The sequence below is a fragment of the Leptosomus discolor genome, chromosome 2, assembly GCF_034619465.1.
Source record: "Leptosomus discolor isolate bLepDis1 chromosome 2, bLepDis1.hap2, whole genome shotgun sequence".
Lineage (NCBI taxonomy): Eukaryota > Metazoa > Chordata > Aves > Leptosomiformes > Leptosomidae > Leptosomus > Leptosomus discolor.
The window spans coordinates 71988570-72004088 of record NC_141392.1 but is presented as its reverse complement, the minus strand read 5'-3'; positions in this window follow the sequence as shown (position 1 = coordinate 72004088).

The window sequence follows — 15519 nt, the reverse complement described above, 5'->3', positions numbered from 1 at the left end:
GGTCAGTTGGAGCCCATCTTACCCAAGGGTTTGTGATCTATTCCCACGTTCAGAAATCACATCTCTTTTTTTTTTTTTTTTTTTCTCCCTTGAGTAAAAACATAATGCTCTAAATGGAATTAAGCTGAAGCATAACCTCTGAAAGTAGCATTTTCTTTGATTAAAGGCAGAAATGCATTCAATATTTATTCTACACACTTGCTTTCACATTTAATAGAATTAAAAGATTATTAAAAAAAACCTGAACGCTAAATAGCTGAACATTGTTTTGCGAGAATGTAGACTATTTCCCCTATCTAATTAAGACATCGAGCGTGTGTGCATTCTATTAAAAAGCAACAGCAGCATTTCTGCAAGTCTATCTATGTTGTAAATGTCTTTGAAATTAAAATCACAAATTTTCAGTTACTGAGTTGCTTCACTAAGTACAGAAAACCTTTTCCTCCACCCACAATTTTTTCAGTTGAACGCTGTGTCCTAGCAAAGTCTAAGCAGCCTGTAGGAAGCCTTAGAGCAATTCCTCCTGTTTTGCGAAAAAATAGCTATGTATGTTACAAAGCGAGATGTTAAACTCTATTGGCTGGCACTATAATTAAGAACAGATTAGCTTACCTAATAAACTGCATCCCTGCCGGTAGGGGCAGGTTGGCCTACAAAAGACTGAAACGTTCCACTAAAAGTGCATGGCGTGCACCGCACAGCATTAACAATAAACTGTGTCACCTAATATCTGCAGAGCAGGCAGCATGAAATAACGCATGTATAGTGTTTTTATTTTTGCCTTTTCTACAAGCAAATGAGAGTGTGTGTCTTTCACAAAGGAACACAAATTTATTCCAATTTGAATCTACTTTGTGCTGTGCTTTCAGTCACAGCTTCTACCATGGGAGAGAATAAAACCCAGCAGCTTGTTGTTACCATAGCTATAGTTTATTACCAGCCTCCTGAAATTTCTTGCTGTTCTTAATGTTCCAGGTTTCAGAATCAGATTTTCACCTGAGAAATGATTTACATCATTGCTAGAAGACCCTTGGGAGTCAGGGATTTTACATGGTTCATTACCGGTCGGTGGGTCAAACACTTGGGGGTTTTTGTGTTATATGATTTTAAAATAACTCTGAGAGATTTAAATCATCTCTGTGTCATCAACTCCGATGCTACAGTAAGAAGAACATATGCAGGAGGTGGGATTCAGTGACATCTAACCAGTAACTTGTGAAGATAATCAGGAGTTTCCCAGATGTTTTTCTCAAGGGGAAAGTTTTGAGTTCTGCTAGTCTACCTTTCCTTTTCTCCATTCCCTCCTCTCCTAAAGGCAGTGGGAAAGAAGGGGAAATACAAATGACTTGGGAGAGGATGGAGAGAACATGTGAAAACCTGCAGGCTGCAGGCAGGTCTTCTTCTCCCAGGCATCCAGGGTTGGCTCCTAACACATTTAAGAGCCAGGCTGCCTGTACTGGTACAGCAAGCCTCTTGCCCTAGCCCTGATGGGACTCACTAACATATCTAACATCCTTTCAGGATGTAACATTTTAACAAAAAATATTTTTTAAAGATTGTTTCTCCTACTCACATTGCATGACTTTTTTACAGTCTCTCCAGTTCTCTTGTTCTTCAGCCTGCTTGAGTCACCTTCACTTTCTGTGAAAGCACTATCTGATTTTAGTAGCACTCATTCTTTTTTTTTTTTTTTCCAGTAGGTCTAAGACAAAAAGAGATAGTAAGCTGTAAATCCTCTCGAGAAAGAGGACTGAGACCTCTTGGTGATATCCTACACCTATTATGATGCTGAAACGTCTGATGAAGGCCGTATTTGGGACCTGTTGCAGTCTAGAGGGTTCTTTGTAATAATTAATAAAAAATTATAATTTGGTGCTTGGTAGCATTCTTTAGTGCTCTTCAGAGAAAAAGATCATCAAAATGAAGAAAATGAGGGCACAAGAGAACTGTGCTACCAGTCATCAGACCAGGCAGTTACAATTCAGTTTCAAAATGGCTATAGCAGAACACATTCAATTTGGGATTATCAAAACACTGAACTTTTTCTATTTACTTTTCTGTTCTAAAACTTATGCTAAAGCCTAAGAAGCTTCAGCAGTGCTGTGGTTCAGGTTTTCAGTCCAAGTGCCGCTGCCAATGCTTGAGTTTTTACAGTTGACATGTTACTTCAGGGCAGTCTTGTTTGCCTTTGCGTGATACACAGACAAATGAGTGCAGAAGGCTAAAGCACCGAATGTTACTGCTGTATGATAGTTTGCAGATTGTTTAAGGTTCTTTATGTAGGTTAAACGCCACCTCAAAACTGCCATATTAGAAGCACAAAACAGCACTTAGCCTGACCTGTTTAAAACCTGCCTGCTTCAAAGGTTAATCAAAAAGCAACCCACTTGTATGCAGTCACTGAAACAAAGGATCAGACCGTGCAGTGAAGTTCCCTGCTCCGTCTCCACCTTAACGCAGAAAGGAATAAATCCCATTTTCCTTTTGCAACAAACATCTCTGCCAAATTCTATAACTTTTGAGAAATACAGAATTTAAAATTGCAAGTGGCTGCATACAGGAAGGCCAAACACACTACAGCAGAACCAGCCAATGATGCAGCATTGTACAAGTACCAGGAAGTTTCTTCCAAGCGGCCATCATTATCTGCTTATAGCCTGAAAGATGTATTTTGTTTACTCCAAGTCAGAAATACAACCTGTGAACATTACCAGCCAGAAAATTATCTGGTCACTCATGTTCAAGCCAAACCCAGTATTGCTGCAAAGGGATGAAATTTCAGTAAAGTCAATGGAGTTATGCCAGTGCTCAGTTTAGTCAGCTCAGTGCTGTCATATGCCCATATGTAAAAGTCGGATGGAAAAATTTGTTTCATGCTTTAACTATAAATACAATTAACTTCATGAAGCTCCCCACCCCATTTTTTTCTCCATTGGCTTTTATTCTACAGAAGTCACAGACATTGATTCTACAATAATTCACCACTGTAATATATGTAGTAATAATAATATAATAATGTATCAGTATTATAATGCTTTGATAACTCTCAGCAGTGAGAGGTCCATGCCTAAAATAATGGGATGTTCTATGCTGGTAGAATATAGTTCAGTTTAAAAGGACAACTTTAGACCCACCCAGCACACCTCCTGTGGATGTCTCAGAACCAGCCCGCTCCCAGTGCAATGCTCAAGGGCCAGCAGCTGTCGATCGTGGCACTGCTGGGCTTTTCCCAGTGTGCAGGACAGGCAGCCTTAGGAAATACTCACTGGTTTTGTTATGCCTGAGACTGCAAAGCACAATTTGCTTGTATCATGAGCTTCGTATCCTTCAGTCTTTTTAATAACATTCTCACATTAAACTGATAAACATATATATAAGCATACACTTTTTTATACAAATCCAGTCCACCAAAATAGGTAGAAAATGACTGAAATGCAAAAAGTGGACTGTGCCAGTTTGTAGTGACTACAGTGCCCGTCAGATTTGTTTCACAAGACCCCAGGGTTAGTATATGACATACGTACAAATCCACCAGAGTATCCTTAGACTGTTTTGCTTTTGACTTAAAATTAACACAGACTAAAGTGTTTATTAAAAGCAACTTTGCATCTCTGGCTTGGCTGTAAGATCATTCTCTAGTATTCTACTTTTAACGCATTGCTTGAGTGACCAAATTGATCTGGGAGGCATTTTAGTAAACATGCAACCTGATCTTTGGTCACAGAGAAAACAACAAGAAATTGAGCTTCTAAGCGAGCATGTAACTTTAAATGTACATAAATAAAAGCAGCATAGAATTTTAAATATTGGTGCTTAAATTGTTGGGGACTGTCCCCCTAATTTAAGAACTGCACATCATGTGGTGCACTGGTGTACCGTTCTAATATCTCAAACAAGAATATCTGGTTAAATCAATTAAAATTAAATTGAAGAATCGTAATTCCAATTTTCTGGTTAATGCAGGACTGCACGGTACAAATATGCTCTATACTTTGACCATTTAGTTCTCAGCTTTACTGTCCTCCGAGCCAAGTAGCAGATGGTCAATCCAGAACATGGGAACATCCCCCTAGCTTCTGAAGGAAGACCGATTCACAAGGTAAGTAGCTTGAACCATCCAAACAAAATACACTAATGGGAAAAGAAAAATAGCCTGCCTAGAAGTTCGGAACTGCCTGCATCCTTACAAAACATTATGTATATGCTCCCAGTGTGAAAGTTACAAAGAACAAACCATATACTGAAACGGGACATAACAAGCAGCGCAGGGAGCTAAAATGGATGGCAGCACATACGCACTAAGAAAGTGCAAGAGACAGTCATACACAGACCCCCATCTGCAAACTACTCCAGCAAATGCTCCGTGAAGCCAGTTCATTCATGGAAGTCCTTGCTGGAAGACACCACGGAGCTTACATTATGTGAGTCTTTCGCCCTGTTGGCCCTGTGGGAACGCATCCCCAGCCCTCACCATGGCAAGACCTTTACTTAGCACAGCCGCTGCAGTCAAAAGATAAGAAAGATGCGGAAAAATGAGAAAGAGATTAAAAGGAAGCAGACAGCTGTAATAAAGTAACTTTAAATACGTGCAAATTTTACTTGTCTTTCGATTCTGTATTTGAAGACAATTGCTGCAAGGATAAGCTCACAAAATTTGGATTAAAATCAGAAGAAAACCATGTATTTTGCACTGTGTTAAGGCTAGAAATCAAGAACTTATTTTAAAAATGATAAATTGAATCACATCTTCCAAAACCACATTTGCTGCATTTATGTTACCGCTTTCAGATGTTACCAATACGCAAGAACACAAAAGTTTAGAGCATGAAAGTGTGACCTCTGCAAGTTGACTCCAATAGACCTCTGAAGTAATAAAGACCTAAAACCCTGGAAGTGTGCAACAAACTCTGAATGCAGAACATAAGCAAAGAGTAGTATCTGCTCAGTGCTATACATACTGGAGCTTATATATTTCAATTTAAGTAAACCAGTCTCCCTTGTGCAGAGATAAGAAAACTGATCTGTGTAAAAAAAACCCAACTTACTGACTGTTTTTCTTGAGTCTATATTTAGCATTTGCTGCACTGTGCTTTAATTGTTGAAACTGCCTCTACAGAAGCATTGAAAAACCACTAGAAAAAATGTTTTTTTTCATCATGTCATCATGAGGCACATTGAATGTTCAGAACAAAGCTTCACCTTGCAACATTTACACGTCAGCTATGACATTCAAAAAAGTTCTAAAATTCAGATGAATTATCAACATTTTGTTTCCCTCAGATAACCCTCTCGAAGCTCACCATCACAAACAAAACACGACCCATTGCAAACTCAAATTTGGATGAACACAGATGAAAAAAAAAATGTTGGCAGATTAGTTCCTTCTTTTAAAAAAGTAGATAACTTAGAAAATACAGTAACTTCCACTGGGCTAGCAAGTCAATGTGTGAGCCAAGTTGGATGAAACAGATCCGACTGTCTAGTTTGGGAGGCTGTGAATTGTGTTTCCTTTTCTAATGAAGTCCCTAATTTTCCCTCACTGGGATTTTTAGCACAATCTTTCATATTACTTTCAAATATAATTTACATGAAGTATATATAGGTACTCAAACTGGACCGTATGGTAAGAGACTAGTTTGCTAAAGACTCGTTCATTTAAAATACAAGTGAGCAGTCACTGAAACAGACTTTCTTGCAGAGTCCTGATCAACCATATCTACAGCTGCAAGGATTTCCCACAGAAATCCTTTGTGCTATCCCAAGGAGTGACTGCAATATAGGGCTTTACTACCCCTGGACCTCAGCCGCTTTGAACATTTCCACAGCGCATGGCGCAGGGTACATACAGCAGGTCTTCCCTGCCTGATGGCAATTCCATATAGAGCAGTACAATACAGACTTACAAGCTTCCTGATGTGCTGTGGTTGGATTTACCAAATAAAGGGCAAAGACAAGAGCTTTTAGTTTGGTGCAGAAGAGGACAAGAGCTTGGGGTCTCTGTGGCTCTGGTCTGCAGAGAAGCTCTGCTTGATGCACCTGCAGGGTCCCCAAACCCACTTGCAAAGGCTTGAAAAGTAACTTGACTGACTGGGCCTCAGTACTGACTCTAATGATTGTACGCGGGACGAATAAGCACATTAGGACCGTCAAACAAATTATCCAATTAGTTCCCCAACTTAATCACACAGTTTACCATCCCAGAAGACCACAGTTTCGAAGGAACTCGGGGTCAGGTTTTCCCAAGCCTTCATCCTGCCATATGGTGAGCTCTTTGCAAAATCCGCCTGAGAGAGAGTGGGACCATTTGGCAAAGAATAAAAAGCCAGATTTCTGAATGTGCTTTTCCCCCACCCACCCTTATCAGCTCTATTTTTAAATACAAAGCTAGCTCCATAGAATTTCCTGCGATTTGACAGTCGGTCGCACTGTTACAGATTTAACAGAAGAGTGGCAGACTTGGCTGGGCTTACTGCTCGGCACAGGAAAGAGAGAGACCTGCCCCTGCAAACATGTCACAGTGTTGGGAAGTAGCATTTGCTGGATGAGAAATGAGCGTGATGCAGGTCTGCCCCCGTTCAGTACACACGGCACAAATCCTCTCATCGTATTTCAGCTTTGGTGCAGGTGCTGTCAACAGCTTCAGTCCCGTTCGACTACTGCAAATGAGTAGGCAGCTCATTTAGTGGGTTGCTGGTATCTGCAGAAGTAGCTGGCAAATGCATCGTAAGAGTTATTCGTGGTAATACATGTGTGTGTTGAGGCTTTCAAAGAGATGGTGTAAAATATCTGTCCCTCCCATGAGGCCTTCATGGTATGTAGCCCCTCCTGAGTATCTTTCACTCTTGTTCTGCCTTTCACTTTCAGGCATCACTTCCAAAGCAGTGGGAGTGAGTCCCGTTGTGGCCATTTCAAAGATCACGAAAACTGGGTGCTCAACAACCCACCATGGAGTTGGGGAGGGAGTTCAGGGCTCTCCCGTTTTAAGGCTTCCCTGTTAACAGCTCTATGGTGCATGTACTCATTACCTGTAGAATTGTTTATTCATGGTTTAGTAAGCTAAGTTTTTGTTAAAAACTTGTTTTGTTGTAAATGTGATGTCATTGTTACTAATCAGTTTCAAGTCTATTATTTAAATTAAATATCTTTAAAAATATACAGGGAGAGTCCAAACAGTCCAACTACATCTATGCTGTGCCTAGCTACTAGGAAAAATGATGAAGAACGGATAAAATATAAAATTAATGCACTTTTTAGAAAATTACTGTTTTCACAATACTTTTAAATACTGTTTTCTGAACACTTTAAAACTACATTGCTGACTAATAAAGAACAGTTGTACTAGAAATGAGTTTTTTATTAGAGACAGCTTTAATTTTTCAAACACCACAGGTTTTTCTGGCAGGCAGAGTATCAGCTTGCCTGGTGAAAACTGTTTTCCCTTGGAAAGAGGAGACGGGTATAGGATGTAACCAAGAAAAGACAATTCCTCTTGGCTGACCTAAGCAGAAGTATTGACTTATGTCTCTGAAAGCAGTTCTTTATTACAGTAGGGCATGTTGTTCAGTAGCTATACAGATGGGTTGTTTTCTGTTGTGGCTTGGGCTTCCCCCCCACCCCCACCCCGAAAAAAAAAAAAAAAAAAAAAAAGGAAAGGAAGTTGAAATTAGCAGCAAGCTCGTAATAGATTTTGGAGCCTTAGCAGATGGTAATGAAGAAAGTCATGGCAATATAGTAAAGAGGGTGATTTTCCACGTGTAGAGTAGGAATGATGGGAATTAAGAAGACAATTTTGAAATAACATTAACTTCCAGACCACAATGAAAGCATACTTAGCTCTTCAGAAATAAGAAACAGTCTCCTGGTAGGAGGCCCTGAATTTTCATTTACCTCTCAGAGAGCACAACGTGCGCTGTCAGTTCTCAGTAAGTAGCAACAGTCAAATATAATTTTCTGGATGCTACAAAGAAAAATGTATCTGTACGATGAAGTAATGCCTTCTCAGAAATGTGTCAGTATCAGCTTCTAGAGTTTTCATGTTCTCCTTGAAAACTCTTCTGTTCAGAAACTGTTCAAGCTTTCTTTGATGTAAAAGTTTGTGGCAGTTAAATGAGTAGATTGAAGAGTCTTTCTTTTCTTGCTTGCTTTCATGCAGTCTGAGAAGTCATCACTGAAATCCATTTGGGGGGCCCAATCCTGTTGCAAATCGAGCTGATGATCGATTGCTAAACTCACATAGGGTCAAAAGAACCATCAGCAAGTTATGCATTTACATCATGAGCTCTCTTCATACAAAGTGTTTCAGAAAGCAGTAAACAAAACATAAAGGTTATTTGTTCCCTCCATAAGAATGTAGAGACTTTCAGAAAGAGAATAAAAAACACAATGAGAGAAAGAATGAGAAAGAGAGAAAGAATGAGACAGAACAAGCAAAGGGGAGAAGGAAGGCAAAAAATGAGAGACAAAGAAGCAGAGACACTTAGAGAGAAAGGAAGTGAAAAAAGGAAGAGAAGGAAAGAAGGAAAGAAAAGGAGAGACAGAAAGAAAGAAAGAAAGAGAAAGGAAAAGAAGGAGGGAAAGAAAGAAGGGAAGAGGGAAGGAAGGAAAGGGAAAGGGAAGGAAGGCAGCAAGCAAGCAAGAAAGGAGAGAAAGAAAGGGCGAGAAGAAAGCTCTGATAACATGCAGTTTTAGAGACACAATTTCTTCATCTCAGAGAGGGAGAGGGAAGTTTGAAAAGTAGCATCATACTGGTTCCTCTTCAGAATAATTTATAAAATTGGATATGCAGATAAATCACGTACACATAACTGTAAGCAAAATCGGCCTGGAGACCACGCTAACCAGCAAACTGTAGAGCCTCCAGAAGCCTCAGCTGTTCCTGTCCTTCAAAACACGTCCTTGCTCAATGCTTTGCAGTTTGCTTACAAGCTGAGCTCTTTTTGTCACAGTAAATAGACAAAGAGAAATTCAAACCAAGAAGCTGACCCTGCTCGCTGGCTGTACACAGGGGTTCCTAAGAGAGAGGGAAAACCATCTCAGCTAGTCTGAAAGCAAAAGGACATTGCTTAAAGACAAGCATTTCCCTCCTCCAATTTGCATCGTCCTTACCCTTCCTTGTGTATGAATCATTGTTAAATGAGAGGAAGATACGATAGAAAGCCACAGAAAAAATGTAGTGGACATATTCCCTTCTGGGCATTAATATAATCAATCAAGCAGCTACTTTAGTTACCTTGTCCGTGATCTGTCCTTGTTTCCCATAGGAAGGTTTGCAATTCCACTTAAAGACTCCTCCTCTGTAGTGTTCAAGCACAATTATGTATTTCCAAGTGGCAAAATAGTACCACATGTTAACATTTTCATTCTCAAGACGTTGATGCTATAAGGGAAGATCATGCCTTGGCTGTCTGCATGCTTCTATCTGGCTTAATTAATTGATAACAGCAATAATCTCAGCTAAAATGTTTCTCAGTAAAAAGGTAGGAGAGAGGCGCTTTAGCAAAACTGGGTGAAGCTTTTCACTTAGCTGCTACCAAAGCAAGATCCAAGAAGAAAGGATCAGGGACTTTGGCTCAGCACCTTGCTAAGCTAGACAGGATTTTAATTTTGGGGGACTGAAATTCTGAATAAAGCCTGAAACCTCCTAATGCTGCACCAACTGCATCTAGAAGAGTTCAGACATTGTTTTGGGAGGGTTGTTCAGGTCACTGCGGAAGAAGAGAACCACGGCAAAACTGAGAGCAAAATCTACATTCAAATTCAAATCTTTCTCACAATCTTCCAAAATACTTTGGATTTAGAATCGCTTTGTAACAAGCCAAAATTACCTTGAAGAGGAAGAACCATTAACATCTGCCCCACTGTCTTTGTTTGTTTTTTTTTTCCAGTGCATGAATGTCAGTCCCGTCATAAAAGATTATGTTTTCACTGCCTCTACTACTTAGTGGTGGCATTACACATCTCGCTTTCCCACCTGTCTAGTATATTCATCAGTACAAGAGAACTCATGTTTCTGTGCTCCAGCTGGAACGAGTGTGCAGAACAAAGTTTTCCATGGTAATCCAGTCAAAATGACATGCCCCGGTTTCTTAATGCAATGATGCAACACTGGAAGTACTGAACAGCAGTGAAACAAACCCTTAATAGCATTTATGGTTTAAACACATTTAAAACAAAGATCCTAAAGTGTTTTACAAACATAAACTATGCTTCACAACCATCTTGCTGGAATTTTACCATTTCCATCACAATTATTTTCCAGCCATGGATTATTTTTAGTTAAAATTTCAACTAGGTAAACTAAGGCGTATAGGCTGAGAGTGTATACAATGAGCATAGGCAATTAGTTTAAATTCTGTTTCATTTTTCCTCACTTTAAGACATGATGTATGCATAGATCTCCAGTGAAGTATCAGGGTTTGTTCACATTGTCCTAGAGATAAACAGAGACCCACATGTTTACTGAGTGCAGGGATGGCTTACTGCAGTAGACTAGCACATATTAGCAAATTGAAAAGGAATGCAGCAGCCCATCTCCTATAAACACCACTTGGCTATTTAAACCTACACTGCACTAGAAATAGACTTATATCTCACAAACACCACCAAATGTCAGAGCATATCATTTATTCATTGCACGCTATATTATTTTTCAAATCAGATTGTATGTGTCCCTTACTATATAAAGCTGAAGAAATATTCTCATACACATGAAACGTGTCTGCACTGAGGAATTATAATGCTTTTAAATCAATTTACAGACTATGCAGTGAAGGTCAAATTGCAAGGCAGAAGATTCAGATTTTAATTTGGGTCTTACTCCTGGTTCAGTGACTGACCTCAAACATGTTCCCTAGCATTTGTTTTTAACACTGCCTTGTGCTGAGGCTTCGCTGGCTCTGCTTTCCTTTGTCCTATACCATCTCCTTTGCTGTCCCTCACATCTCCTGCTTGCTTAAACATGACCTCTGGAATATTGTCTGCTCCATGCTGGACAAGGACAAACAGCCCCAGTATCTCCTAACGTTCACCCAACGCCTGCTCACTCAGGTGAAGACCGTGTGTAGTTAGGCCTGTAGCCTGCAAACCTTACTTCAAATGCTGCCTTCTTTTGGCCAGGTAAGGACCATAATCAGTTTTAGGGCCTAGCCACGTAATGATGATTCAAGTAAAAAATAAGAACCACAGAAGCACAGAATCACAGGAGCACAGAAACTCAGAATCACAGAATGGTAGGGGTTGATGCAGGCAGACAATGAAGCCTTGGGATACAACCCTGTCTAATCAATCTATTTGGAATTGACAGTATGATACATTTTGGACTGTACGGTTTTGCACACAGAGGATGTGCTCTGATCTTTTATGCCTCCTCCTCCAGTTAAGCTAGGTTTTCACACCGACAGCAGAGCTATTGTGTGCATGACATTTACTGCTGGAAGTGGATGCTGTGTCTTGGCAATGAACGGAAAATCTGAGCACTAGCAATGAAAAGATATCTTCACAGTGTTCCTTGGTCTCTTGTTAGTCGTTCAACGTAGAGGAATTCAGCACAGAGGAAACATGCTGGGTGAATGTCAGTGTTCCCAGCTCTAGCTGAAGAAAGAAAACCCCCGCTATAAAACAGAGTACGGTCACTGAGCGCAACAGGCTCCAGATTTTCAGTGCACATCAATGAAACCCTCCCCTACAGCAAAGCCCCAGCAACCCAGCTGGGATTTATTTGGGAAACATACAGTTTTCCACATAGGCGAGTGAGTCGGGATGCTTGTTTTCAGGTTGTGTGGAAAAACCTAATGGCTCTGAGGGATTCCTGTTTAGATGCAGCTTTGTAGCCTGCAGGAAGAAGACAGAGTCAACAGGCTAAAATGCAGAGCGTCATCTGAACCAGAAGTTCCCCAGCTCACTTGAGAATAGTGTCTGTGCCTGACTAGATCCCAGGGAGCCAACACAGACTTTTGGAGCAGGCACAGCTCTAAGGCATTGCATTCACTTACTATTTCACCAGGTTTTATATCACTTACAGACTTCACCAGAAAATGTTTTTCTATCTCTCTTGATCAGTGTCCTTGGTAAAGAGACAGCAAACCTTTCCCCAGCTGAAGCACCATGCAACCATTTAAAAAGTAATTCACAGACCACTTTGCATCCCAAATGCTGTGTGTGCCTGGCCACTGTGTGAGGGGACCGGAGCCAACTCCCAATGCTGCCTGCCACAGACTCCCTCACCGTCTGACAAGTGCGCAGGGGTCCACAGCTCTTTTCCTTGCAGTGGCTTTGTAGGTAACTGTCTGAGGATGTACAGAACACGAATGAGCCATAGAACACAATTCGTTTAAAACTAACGCGGATTACTCACGAAAGCACATAATACACTGGCTTTCTAATCTAGAATTTGTACCTCTTTCAAGCCAGAGGCCAAATAAAAAAGAAAGAACTTGGCCAAGGCACAAGATGGTTGTTGTAATCTCCCTGCCCTTAGCTATGCAGTAAGGATGACACTCTTCTGACTGATGTGTTGTGTAATCATCTTTTTCATATCATTCTTCATGCAATTAGATTGAAAGCTGCTGCCTAAAAGACGTGTTAAGCATTTATGCCTTGTATTTTTGCATTTTCTTAATAGAAAATATAAGCAGCCAGTTAAAGTGACACTTGAAGTTTTGCTTTTTTTGCCGTACCATCCATTATAAATGTTACTTACAGCATCTGTATTTAACTTTATCCTTGCTGGCAATGTAGATTAAAAAAGAATTTGCATTTCAGCTGTTTGCAGATTCTAAAACAAATACAATTATTTGGCTATAGAAAAATCGTCTGACATATCTAAAAAACTGTTTCCTGCATGGTTTCAAGAAATCATTGAAGGAGAGGGAGGATTTTAGTGAATTTTTTTGCAGCTCTTAGAGAAGACTGAACTTAAGCAGAGGCTATCAAGGATCTGACTTCCAGAAACTGTTACTGTATTTCTTTTTCGAAAGAGGAAAATCTCTCTTTATTTTATGTCATTACACATGAGTTTATCATTACATATGAGCTTTTTGTCAGACAAAATTTTTCTGGTAAATCATGATGAGGTATGGCATAGGCTCTTAAATGAAATATAACTGTTTAATATTTACATTTTTTTATCACATAGATTCTAGTAGTCACTGATCAGTGTGTTTACTACACAATGCAATTTTAAAACATGCGCAAAACCACTACCGCACACAAATGTTTCTGTGGGTGAGTTAAAGCTGTAGTAATTTGGCACCAGAGCAACACAGTGTGGGGCAGTTGGCAAGTTTTTATATTGGACAATCAAGAAGATGTGGTTATCTGGAAGAAGTAATTTAGGACAGATAAAATAAAATATTTACACAAGCCCGAATCTAATCAAGGTGCTTGCTTCATGGAGCACATTCACATCAGTTCTAGTATACTAAAATACGCAAAGGATGCATATGGACATAAAACCAGACAAATGCATTTACAAATCAGGTTCCAGGTCACTGAACAAAAGAAGTTGCCATTGACACATAGTCACTGGGCTATGAAGAGATGTCTATAATCTTAGTCTGATTTCCAGCAAGCAGATGGCATTATTTTCCAAAACCCGTTGTATCACAAGACCTTACATCAACATGGCCATGTCTGTAAGGTAACAACAACTTAATAGGTAACGGATTCCAGACTTGATGTTTTTTACCCCTAGAACTCACCAAGAGGACACACAGGAATATTAATGGGAAGCCAGCACTGCTGCCTTTTTGGATGATGCACTTCCATTCACTTAGCTATCCTTCAAGTGCAGCATGAATAGGCAACTGCACTGCAGCTCCCCGGGACACCACAGAGAAGGAGAGAGATCCATCAGAGGAAATTACATCAGCTGATCTGCAGAGCCCAAATGGTAGAGCCAGCGGGGCCCAGTTTACCTTCCTTTATACCATCATGATGCCATTTGATGAAAACCAGCTGCTCTGGTCATGTTCTTCATGATATACCCTGCCCTGCCACCAGAATATGTGGACAAGACACAAGTGTCTGATGGTCTTATGATTTGTTTTGTTTTCAGAAAATTTTGTATACTCCCTAGATTGGCATTCTTGTAATTAAAACACTCAGATATTTAAATGAAATGTAAACTGATTTCCAGAAGCTACATCAGCACTGCCAGTACAGTATTGAGCCTAGTAAAATAAGACTTTTAAAAATATTTCTGCCCATTTCACAATCTGAATACATCTCTAATGACACTCCATCTCTAGTTATTCAGAAACTTGTTGTCAAATACATGAGGAATCACCGCATACATCCCAAATCAGGAAATCACTGGGTAATTCATAATGATGGGTTATCAAGTAACTGATAGAAAGCATTGTATGCATAGGACTAGACTAAACTTAGAGAAGAGAGGTATGAATGTTCCACCCCCCCATTCCTAAATTGGCATTATAAGTGCCCTTATTGATGCCTAGTATCAGTGGGATAACAATTTTTTTTCCCGGGGGGGGACTAAATCAAGGTCACTTTAGATGTGGCCTTGCTCTCAGTCGAGACAGGCAGATTCCTGGGTCTCCAGACAGACAACCTGTTCCCTGAGCTGCCCAGGGTCCCGGGAAGCCTGGCTCCACAGGGCCTTGCCTGGCGAGGTCCCCAGCCCCAAAGCCTCCCTGCAGCTGCCTCCCCACGCTCATCTCTCGAGGGGGACAGTTGCCCCCTGTCCTGCCCAGAGACCCCCTGGAGCCAGGGTGGCCTGGCAGCACAGCAAGCTGGCGGGCACGAGCCACATCATGTGTGAAGTCACCTCTGAGCCAGGCTGCCTCCCCACTTGCCTTTTCGCTGAACTTGAAAGCAAAATGGACATCTTGCTGTGGAAAGCCTCAGTTCCAGTGCATCAGCTGGTCTTCTGCTGGAGAGGCCTGCCAGAAAGCACACAAGCACTGCTTCTGCCATCTGGTAGAGAGCCACTGCGACACAGCAAGGTGTCCAGCCAAAAGAGGTACAAGCTTTACCCTCAGAGCAGCAGGCTTTTTGACAGGAGCCATACTCCTCCTGGGCCAGGAAATGCCTGGGAACACTGTCCTTTCCTCCTGAGACAGCACAGCTGCACCTTGTCTTACAAACTGGATGTGGTCTGGCTCAAAAAGTGATTATCACAATAAATTTTCCCAGGAGGAAGGGCATTGTTTTATTTATAGCTAGATAGCAAAACATACAAACAGAAGAAATTTTATACAAACACATTTATGATTATTTTTCTAGAGCACTCACAAAAGCTGTTGTATTTGGCAATGAATTTAACAGTAATTTGTGTTGTTCAACTCTTTACCTTTAAATAACACTCCTAAATTAATTAGCTGTATCATTTTATCTGTCTGCTCCATGACGCTTCTGCAGGAAAAATGACCACAGGTGAGTGCACCTCCCATATTTGCACACTGTAAAAACCATCGTTAGAAAATAATCAGGAAAACCCACCCCTTTGACTTTTGCACATCCACCAAAATAAGAGCAGTGAACAAAACCTTCCTGTAATTT